This window comes from Gigantopelta aegis, chromosome 5 (assembly GCF_016097555.1).
Source record: "Gigantopelta aegis isolate Gae_Host chromosome 5, Gae_host_genome, whole genome shotgun sequence".
Taxonomy (NCBI): Eukaryota; Metazoa; Mollusca; class Gastropoda; order Neomphalida; family Peltospiridae; genus Gigantopelta; species Gigantopelta aegis.
Window position 1 is genome coordinate 28,322,374 of NC_054703.1, and position 9,748 is coordinate 28,332,121.

The 9,748-nt window shown below is 39.2% G+C and overlaps 1 protein-coding gene across 1 annotated transcript in view; it reads right to left on the reverse strand.

Annotated features, from left to right (window-relative positions):
• Positions 1 to 4,244, reverse strand: part of LOC121373057 (protein mono-ADP-ribosyltransferase PARP14-like) — a 32,295-nt gene extending 28,051 nt beyond the window's left edge. Inside the window, exon 1 of the mRNA XM_041499500.1 lies at positions 4,116 to 4,244. The gene's annotated coding sequence lies outside the window, so the exon portion shown is untranslated. The remainder of the gene's footprint in view (positions 1 to 4,115) is intronic.
• Between the last annotated feature and the right edge of the window lie 5,504 nt (positions 4,245 to 9,748).

A 9,748-nucleotide genomic window follows, 5' to 3' on the forward strand; every position in this document is an offset into this window, starting at 1 on the left:
ATAAACGCGTCCAGTTTGACTGCTTTCAAAGTGCGTTTTTTCTTCACGGAATTTGTCATTTTTACATTTACTTTCACCACATTTTAATACAGGAGTGCTTTTTATTATCATCATTAGATTGTAGTTTAGAATGAACAAGCATGTCTTTAAGATTATGTGGTCTTTTAAAAGCAACAATTGGTTTACTTTGTGCTAGTATGTTGAGTTTACTTGACTGTTCGAGAATTCCCCAATATCTGTGTAATATATGACCAATATTTGGTAGGCATGGGTTGTATGTTACGACAAAAGGTATCATTGTATTTTGTTCAGACGTAGATGCAGGAGATTCGATATGTTTTTCTTTGGGTCCAATTGATGTTTTTTCTACAGAATTATTTACAATGGCAGGAGGGTAAAGTCTATTCAAGAAGTATTTTTTTCAAACTATTTAGTTCAGTCTGTAACGTGTCACTGTTTGAAATGATTCCAGTGTACCTTTTAGCTTGACTGAAAGGAATGCCTTTTTTACATGCCTTGGTGTGATCTGATTTGAAATGTAAATATTGGTGTGTGTTTGTTACTTTTGTGTGGACAGTTGATGAAAAGACCCACTATCTGTTTTAATGACATCGACATCTAAAAATGTAACTTTATTCCTTGAATATGTGTATGTAAAGTGAATGGTAGGGTGCTGTTGATTGGCAGATTCAATGAATTTATTAAGATCTTGTATATATATATATTGTCATGGCTGTCCAACAACTTTCTTAAAGGGACAGTCAGCTCAAACAAGAGCCTTGTATTGGAAACAAAGATAATAATTAAAGTCCCGGTTCAGATGGGCATATCTACGAATTTTATATTTTACGGGTCAAATATATTGATATTTGTCTGTTAAGATCCATCAATGCAGGTATTTCTTTTTATGTGTACAAGTTTTATTTGGAGCGGTAGGGCGAGATAGATGTCGTAAAACATATATAATTTCTTCACCAATATAGTGCTTTCTTGTATGGAGGTCTTTGCCTTATATGCTGACTTCCAGAAAGGGTTCGGATATTTATAGAGTGAAGGATACCCTGTCTGAGTGGTCCCTATCCCTTGTGTACTAAAAACTGTGTTTATTAGCAGGGGTGCAGAAATGGTACCAACTAAAATATACTAGCCCGTCAGAATTTCTACTAGTCCGCCAGCCTATAAAACAATAGGGGCCTATATTAATTATTATTTTTAACAATATCTTTATAACAGCATGCCTCCAAACACCCCCAACCCTAGCATTTTTGCCCACTTTGGGGGCTCAGTTAGGTCCAACTATTTTACCAACCCTCTGAAACTTTATTAAGGACACATGGTAAGTTATCACGACCACGTGGCAAACGAACGAAATCAAACCCAAAAGCTATTGGTCAAGACTAGAGGTTTTTCACATTAATTTCTGTCATATAGATTTACAAAATTCAAGTGACATCCCGCAAGTATTTTACTGAAGAATGTATTCAAAACACATCGGTAACATATTTACAATCGAAGCAAATCATTTGTAGGAACTATTGACCTTTGACCGGCTCGTTTTCGAGGAATAAGACTAAATCGAAATTACTATCAAAACGGAACCATTTTGTTGTGGGGTAGGTTTTTTTGTTTGTTTGTTTGTTTGTTGTTGTTGTTGTTGTTTTTGGGGGTTTTTGAGGGGGGGGGGGGGGTAGTTTTGGGATTTTCTGTTCTGGTTGTTGTTGTTTGTTTGTTTTTTGTTTTTTTTTTTTTTTTTTTTTTTTTTTTTTTGGGGGGGGGGCTATTTGTTTTTGTGTTGTTATTTTTAGCTATAACGGCATTTGAATGTATCAGTTGGCGAAAACAGTGTTGTGGTGTTAAAACGTGAAAATGTTTGGTCCGAACATCTATTATATAAAATGTTGAATAATAATGTAAACAACGCATGTTTGTAATAACGTATTAGCCATATATTTAATTTTGTGCTTCCGTTTAAGCCATATAGCCATATATTTTAGTGCCGTTTGAGCGAACACTAGGTTCCATTTTGTCCAATTTGGTTCAGTTTTCGTTTAGGACTGTTTTGACACGGTCCTGTTTTCACTATAACTCGTTTCCGGAATATCGCGCTTGCGCAGTTCGGAACTACAAAATAGTCTATTGACAATACGGTACATGTACGATCATTGTGTATTTCGTCATCATTCTGAACCGTTTGTTTGAATGGTTTGGAATGCTGGCATGACAGACGCGGAGTCGCGGATTCAACGCAAAAATAATAATAAAATAATAATAAAACAAATCAATAAAATCCGGTCAATCTAAAAAAAAACCAGATCGCCAGCCGGACTCGTAGTTGTATTTTTTAATTCGTCCGACAGAATTTTTACTCGCATTTGACGAGTGGGTGAGTACTTTCTGCACCCCTGTAAATGGAGAGAACATATTATTTGTTTCCATACCATTATCATGTTCTCTGTCAAAGATCAGGTATCACCATGGCAACAGTCAAACAACACACAATTGTCACATAACACGGACATAACAGATAAAATAGAACCCTTTCTGGTAGTCAGATTATAAGTCAAAGAACTCGATACAAGAAAACACTATATTGGTGAAAAAAATCATATATGTTTCTGACATCTACCTTACCCCCCCCCTGCGCGTGCTGTAACCTCACCGTGGTGCAGGGGTGTAACATTCTCTTTGAGAATGGCCAATACAGCACAAATTGAAGTTTAGAGTAAAATTCGGTGTCCGTAAAATTCTGTGATATTTGTATTTGTATTTTTGGCACAGTTCTTTACACTGTTTTTGTTTAAACCTTGAATTTTTATATTGATGTTGATCATCACTTTATTTATTTGCATTACCATAGTTTGACACCCAATAGCCGATGTATTTTTCGTGCTGGGGTGTCGTTAAACATTCATTCATTCATTCATTCATTCTACCTTACCCCAACCCTCCAAATACAACTTGCACATATAAACAAAAATATATCTTTCGTATGTGCCTACTACGTGGGTAAATAAATGAAAAAAAGCGAGTTTGGGGGCCGAATTCTCCTAAAATTATTTTTGCCCAATGATGAGTCATAAGTAGCCGAATAAAGACAGTTTTTAGTATATAACGGATAGGGACACCCCCACACAGGGTATCCTCCACTCTATAAATATCAGAACCCGTTCTAGAATTCAGTATATAAGTCAAAGACCGCGATACTAAAACAACCCACTATATTAGTGTCACACTACCCCTCCAAATAGAATTTTTACATACGAACAGAAATACCTGTATTTGTGGATCTCAACAGACAAATATCAATATATTTGACCCCTAAAGCATAAAACTCATAGTTAAGCCCATCTGAACCAGGGCTTTCATTATTATTATTATTATTTTTTTTTTTTTTTTTTTTGTATATTTGAACGTTTAACAATTCATCGTAAGTAATTTCGGCTGCAATATATTTAACATTTTCCAATGAATAATCCTTATATATTGTTCAATTAAAAACTGAACTTATTTCTCATGGACAACTGATGACAGATGGCAGGAAATAGCATTTGAAGGTATCTGAATTTCAAACTTTTCGATTATATAACACTGCCAAATAATTATTAAACTAGTCAAAACGTGTCACTTAAAAATGGCTAATTTTGAGATTTCAGTTCAAAATGTTCAGGGAAAAATATCGTGCCCTCCCCGTACTCACACAAAGAACGTTGTGCTTTCTTTGGTATCACTATCAAACCACAATGGAACGACCACCGGTAGTAGGGGTGTATAGTAGGTGGTTACAAATGCCAGAAGTAACTACTGAATACTCTCCGAAGTAGTCAGACTAAGCCCACAGCTAAAAGCTGATGTGGAATGGCAGATGTGTGGCACGGATATCCACAAGAGACAACAAGCACCTGTTGCGGTTGGAGAGACAAGGACTGGGATGTGGAGGTGGACAGCCAGAGAAGTTGAAAGATAGAAGTTCCCAGATCAGGAAAAAAATTATATGGAATTCAAAACAGAGAAAGGAAAGGGGGCAGTGGGATAAAAAGAAAACAACAACAAACAAAAATAACATTGGAATTCTGGATCCGTCCCTAAATGTCGTGCTATACTAAAATTTGACTCACCGTGACAAAAACACCGTAACGTAGTGAACATGCACACAAATCTTCGACAGGTATGATAATTGTATCTAACAAAAGAGCTCAGCGAGTTATTCTTTTTCAGGAACCGACTGAAATGTCCTAGCCTCTTTCTCCACTGCTGTGCGTTACATTACAATCTGTCCCGGAGAGGAAGCGAGAAAGGTCAGAGTTCATCACATGAGGGTCGTATTTGAAACGTAAATGTTATTATTACCATTGTTACCATTATGACGTTCTCTGTCAAAGATCAGGTATTACCATGGCAACAGTCAAACAACTGTCACACAGTGAACTAGACGCACACATTACCTGTCAGATCATATAACATAACAGATAAAATAATGGACAAAAACACAATGTAATTTTATTATAAATAGCATAAAATATTCAACAAAGCAAGTGTTCATTTCCTCATATTAGGACAATCGAATCTGCCTAGTATGTTTATACTACTGAATAAGTTAGTTTGTCTTATTTAATATATTAATCATCGGCTATTGGAACGTAGCCCAGTGGTAAAGTGCTCACAGACAGGATAGCACATACTACGGCCTTTGATATAACAGTCGTTGTGCACTGGGTGGAACGAGAAATAGCCCAATGGGCCCACTGACGGGGATCGATCCCAGACCGACAGTGCATCAAGCAAGCGCTATACCACTGGGATATCTCCCGCCCAAATAACTGAGCAATAACTGATATATATATATATATATATATATATATATATATATATATATATATATATATATATATACTGATGCAAACATTTTATTTTTATCATACTCATAACATCAAGTGGAAAAAAATAAAAAAATAAAAACAGAAATAAATAAATATTTTTTGCGCGTTTTAGGCTATTAGTGTGGTATAACATATATTCCCGTAGGATTTGAATGCTGAAATTATTTTATTTTTTTACTTGTTTGGGTTCATTTGGGGACAAACTATCGGACAATGATGGGGTTCAAATTTTCAGACCCCTCCACCCCCTTCTGGGGGGGGGGGGGGGCCTGTTTCATCCCGGGACCCCCCGCCAATTACTCAATTTCTATCTCCACTAATATTGAACCGATTTTTGTAATCTTAGTGTCGTTTTAGGGGTTCTAGCTAATGCTGAGTCTATTTATCATAATTTCGAAGCTACCGGAAGTGCCCATCACTGACTTCCAGTTTAAGACATCAGCGAAATCAAGGTCGTTATCGCGGTAGCGATAAACCTATACATGTAGTACCTCTTTTTCAGGGTTTTCAGGCACGAAAAACCGATTGGTGCATTCCTTTTTGCGATCAGACTATCATGTTAATAGATAGCCATGGTAAGGGTACGTAAGCTTAAGCATGATGCATATTTGTACTGTTCTGTAAATTTATCTGGCATTTTAAGTTGCATAAAAGTGTATGCACGCTTAATTTCAATATAAGTAAAAACTAATATTCAAAATTGCACACAAATTTATCAACATCACAGACAAAATTGGCAACATGATAATACCTCATGGAGTCTACAATAAAGCATAATGAAAATTAATTCAAATAGCACAAGTGTATCACAATCATTGTTAGTGCATGATAATACACCAGGGACACAAAATGTAAATAATAAAAATAATATAACAATTACATAACTAGATAATAATATAACTAGATGTATTGTCTAAGTCACTGGATGGAGCTGCAGATTCTGGATGGATTACTCATCCATGTCCTCCTCGTGGATATCGTCCTTGAACACATTCGCACATTCACTAATATAGCACTTGCAGAGGTGGGTGCACGGAAGACTATTCTTGCGACAACTTCACCTTCCCTGGCATCCTGATTTACAGGCACATTTGGTCAACTCGACCACAGCGCGAGGGGCAGGCAGGTTGAGACACACGACAGGAACATGAACTCCTTCCTTGACGTGCCAGCCATTTTGTTCAATTGGAAGAAGAATCGGAGATTTAGTGGTGTAGGATTTATCACGCATGGCGATGTAGTTCACGCGTATGATATTTGGCATCAAGGCTGCACGCGTAGGAGGCAGCATCCCTCCCTCCAAGTTCTTGGAACGAAACAGCTCCCATCTCAGCTCTGGTATCGTTGTGAGACCTGTCGGGCAGTAGACGCGGCACACAAACTGCTCCAAAGCCTTGACCTGCAGTGGCAGTTGACCATTGACTAGCTCTGTCTGGATATGATGGCCGCCAAGCTCCCGGAAACAGTTGATGGCAGGGTCATCTTCATCTAACTTCATGTAGGCGCCAACCCAGGTCTTCTTGGTAATGCCCACACATGTTCCACCCCAGTCACCTCCAGAGAAATTGTGGAAGTCCAATAAGGCCTTGACATTTATGTCGTCCAATTACTCGTACCCGCTTTCACGGTAATCGATTTCACGGTATTGTGTTCCTCTGCCTGTAAGAAACGTCAGACGAGTGTGAGATCCTAGGCGACCATTGGACACGTGGTCGAGAAGAATTGTCAGCACGTCCGTGTCAAGTGACCAAACACATACTTCTTGCTCAGCATTCTCATCTCTAGCAGCCAGGACTTGATGAGGAATAAGCGTATCGGCCTCTTCATGGGAATGATTTTCTTCAAAATCGTGGCCCTTGATCTTTGTGTCATACACGACAACGAGCTTGAAGGTGTTACTGCTGGAGATGTGTTCCAGGAGGCCCCTAGCGAACATGGTTGTCAGACTACTCTTGGTCTTTGAAGCAGAGAGTATCTCCTTGATAGACATCGTGAGCTTCATTTCCGAGTGGATCTGGGATTATGTGGATGTTACGGCTCTCTTCTGGCGTGTCTTGTTCTTTAATGACTGATCAATATAACGATCAAAGATCACTCGACCCTCATTGTAGTCGACCATCATCCATTCGATGCGCTTGGTGAATGCCTCTTGAAGGTCAGATAGCTTCCGCATGGTCGGTGTTGTCTTCATTCTCTGAAGAACTGCCATGGCATCGATAATCAGTACTCTGTACGGAATAGGCGCTTGATTAAGTGCAGGTGCAGCTTGTACAGGTTGAGCTTTCACTCCTTCAATGACATGCATCAGGCTGGCCTTGTCTGTAGGGATGTACAGAGACCCACCAATGGTACATAGAGAGCGTGGCACCACTGACATCTCATACTCCCCAGTCATCTCCTCTAATGTTGGCACCAGGTCGGGTCTGCTTCCTTGGATGATCAGAAATCGACCTAGCAGCTCACGTTCCTCTCGCAACTTGATGCATTTATCACCCAGGTGAAATTTTGTTTTCGCCATCCAGTTCAAGAACGTCTTCAGTTTGAGCTTTTTCATAGGATCCCATACTGAAAGAGTTGACGTCGGCAACAATCTGTCGTGAATGAAGAGTTCAAATCGTTGATGTCCCTCCTCTGTTAAATGTCGTCCTTCTGGTATAAGATCTGATCAAACTAGGTTCTTCAAAGGAGACTTAACTTTGAAAGGATTCCCAGCACAGTGCAACTCCATTGAGTGATGGAGCTTCAGTGCATTGGCTCTTAATCTTACTGTTACACTACCTGAGAGCCGGTAGTGTTCACTTCGCTTTGAAGATTTGGAGGCTTGAGGGAAGCTATGTAGGTAATTCTTCACTATACGTGCGAGATGGGGTGTTGTGGTAACAAGGCGGTCCAAAGCAGCTTCGTCTTGACTTAATCCAACCATGCCACCATGGCACTTCAACCCCTTAATCTCTTGCTCGAGGGTCTGAGCGGTATATAGGTGAGTGAAAGGAACTTCTGATTTTGCCACAACAAAATCTCCTGACTTCAGTGCTTCCCAGGTAGCTGGATCATCTCATCAGGCGAGCGTAGTTGAGGAGGTCGTGGGCGAAGAAATACTTGATCAGGTTCTCTAATGCACCCAAGTACACTTCCCAGTCACCCGAGCGGCAGGCAATGATAAGATTCAAGAGGCTTTCCACCTGTTCGACGTACTGCAATAGAAATTGGGCGAGCTCGTCTTCCGTGCACACCCCTCTGCAAGTGCTATATTGGTGAATGTGCGAATGTGTTCAAGGACGATATCCACGAGGACATGGATGAGTAATCAATCCAGCAATCTGTAGCTCCATCCAGTGATTTAGACAATACATCTAGTTATATTATTATCTAGTTATGTAATTGTTATATTATTTTTATTATTTACATTTTCTGTCCCTGTAATTATTATATTATTTTTATTATTTACATTTTGTGTCCCTATCATGCACTGTAACGATGATTGTGATACACTTGTGCTATTTGAATTAATTTTCATTATGCTTTATTGTAGACTCCATGGGGTATTATTTCGTTGCCAATTTTGTCTGTGATGTTGATAAATTTGTGTGCAATTTTGAATATTAGTTTTTACTTATATTGAAATTAAGCATGCATACACTTTTACGCAGCTTAAAATGTCATATAAATTCACAGAACAGTACAAATAAGCATCATGCTTAAGCATTCGTACCCTTATCATGGCTATCTGGATAGTCTGATCGCAAAAAGGAATGCACCAATCGGTTTTTCGTGCCTGAAAACCTTGAAAAAGAGGTACTACATGTACAGGTTTATCGCTACCGTGATAACGACCTTGATTTCGCTGATGTCCTAAACCGAAAGTCAGTGATGGGCACTTCCGGTAGCTTCGAAATTATGATAAATAGACTCATCATCAGCTAGAACCCCTAAAACGACCCTAAGATCACAAAAATCAATTCATTATTGGTGGAGATAGAAATTAAGTAAGTCGCTGGGGGGTCCCGGAATGGAAAGGGCCGCCCAGAAGGGAGTCAGGGGTCTGAAAATTTGAACTCCATGATTTTCCAATAGTTTGACCCCAAATGAACCTAATCAAGCAAAAAAATCAATTTCAGCAATTAAATCCTACGGGAACAGTATACGTGACATGTCACACCACACTATATCGGAATTTCATCCACGACACATTACTGATCAATAACATATAGTACAAACTCAACACGACTGAACAAGGAAGTAAATCCACGTTGTGCAATATCTTATTTTAAACTACAGCAGCAGATGTTAGACGGTTAAATCAAACTTAAATACGTTTTTAAGTGGCAAATACAAATATTTATATTAATTTGAAAACTTACAGTTTCCTTTTAGAATAAGAACTCTCTGAAAATGAATGTTAAATGACACCTCGGCCAACTCAAGGAAGTTTCTACGATGGTTTCGGTTTCGATTGCTCCAGCCAAAGATTCGTTAGCACTGAGAGGTATGGTACCACCTTTTATTTACGGTTATATGGCGTCAAACATATGGTTACGGACCACACAGATAACCAGAGAGGAAACCCGCTGTCGCCACTTCATGGGCTACTCTTTTCGATTAGAAGCAAGGGATTTTTCATATGCACCATGCTACAGACAGGGTAGTACATACCACGGCCATTGTAATACCAGTCTTGGTACATTGCCTGGAACGAGAAATAACCCAATGGACCCACCGACGGGGATCGATCCCAGACCGACCGCGCGTCGAGCGTGCGCTGTACCATTGGCCTACGTCCCGCCCACGATTTTTGACGAGTGATGAGTCATAAGTAGACGAATAAACAGTTTTTAGTATATAACGGATATGGACCACACACACACAGGGTA